Source organism: Rhipicephalus microplus, unplaced genomic scaffold (assembly GCF_043290135.1).
Source record: "Rhipicephalus microplus isolate Deutch F79 unplaced genomic scaffold, USDA_Rmic scaffold_15, whole genome shotgun sequence".
NCBI lineage: Eukaryota > Metazoa > Arthropoda > Arachnida > Ixodida > Ixodidae > Rhipicephalus > Rhipicephalus microplus.
In genome coordinates, this window is record NW_027464588.1 from 8,608,325 (window position 1) to 8,610,000 (window position 1,676).

Consider the following 1,676-nt stretch of genomic DNA (forward strand, 5'->3'; position numbering starts at 1 on the left):
ATGGACAGACAGATAGACAGACAGACAGACACAACCACGAACAGACAAACAGGCAGAAGACCACATGCACGGACGCACGGACGCAGCACGGACGGGTGGACGGAACACTAAGGCGTGGACAGACGGATGAACGCTGCACCCCATTGATCATTCAGTCTGTGGATATGCTGTGATTTTTTTCTTTCTCACTGATCGCTCTCAGGGAAGAAATATCTTGAACTTACATCATCTTTCATTCAAGAATTACACGCTACTGCTTGTGCAATAACGTTCCGCAACATAGAAATTTGCAAAGAAAACTACCAGCAACCATGCAGGCGCCTTCACCCAACCAACAGCATCGTTACATGAACCGCGCTCAGCGGAATTCTCAGCAGTTCAAGTTTCGGTTGGTGAAGGGTTTCATCTTTGAATTTTTTTCACTTTTTGCATCGCTTCCTGTTTTCTTCTGGGCGACCTCACTAATGACCTCTAATGAGTTTAGTCGGAGGCCATCGCCTAACTTCCGTAACATGGGGCAATTTGGCAGCACTTGATTGCTTCAGCGCCAAATATATGGTAAATTTTAGGTTTTCATCATTACACATGAAGGTTCGTAAGCTTACCTGAGCTCAATACCATTTAATGACACAAAGAGAAGGTAGTACACAAAAGTACCGAGAACATTCGAAATATACTAAATGAGCGGTGATGTACCACAGTTCAATACTTTCTATGCTGTGGAAATGGCGGTCTAGCGACAAATGAATGAGAAGCAATCTTGTCGTCCTGCTTTCATGACGTTCACCTACAAATCATGATTACGTACTTTAATTAACAAAAAAATCTCTGTGGGACTGCTCGGCTGACGTTGACTTGAAATTAACATTGCTTTCAACAGCATACATGGTGAAATCAGCAGCATACAATGTTTAGTTGACCTTATTGCCAAAGCACACGTAGCATTATATTGAATAAAAAGAAAAAAAGGGGCTTATATTGAAAGGCGAACTTCAGGATGAAACAAGAAAAAGATGAAACCTAAAGAATTCTAAATACAGCTGCAAGAAGCAGGACCGTACTACATTGCAGTGAATGATATGTAACGTGCTTGTACAATAAACAATCACCCACTAAAAATTGCAAAGAAATACTCACCCTCTCATATGTATTCAGTGTTTTCCTTTTCTCAGAAAGGCACAAAGTTCGAGCAAAATTTCGGTAGAAGTACACTAGCAGTCATATTCCCAGTCTGATAAGCCCAGCAGCGCTGCTGCTTTGAAATTACGCCTCGGTGGTTACAACGTGGCATCTACCTCATTTCCTTTCGTTTAGTTCTTTTGCTGCAACAAATATCACTCAAGAGATAACACTCTGGTCCATTCTCATTGCGCCAACAATGTAATGGTACACAATGCGTGCTAAGACGGCTATCAACATGGCTATCGCCGTAGCCAGGCTAAAAGCTTAGATGGCAACACAACCGATTGGTTGGCTTTGTCCACTTGGAACGTACATAAAACTGGCGAATACATTCATAATATTAGTTCACGTAAACAGGCTATTTTTTCTTCGGCTATGAGCACGACAGATACATCACAAAGAGCAGAAACTAGGCGCCGACGTATAAGAAACATCAAAAACATTGGCGCCGAAACTTCTGAAAAGGTCATAGTTGCAAATTCTAATATAGTTTG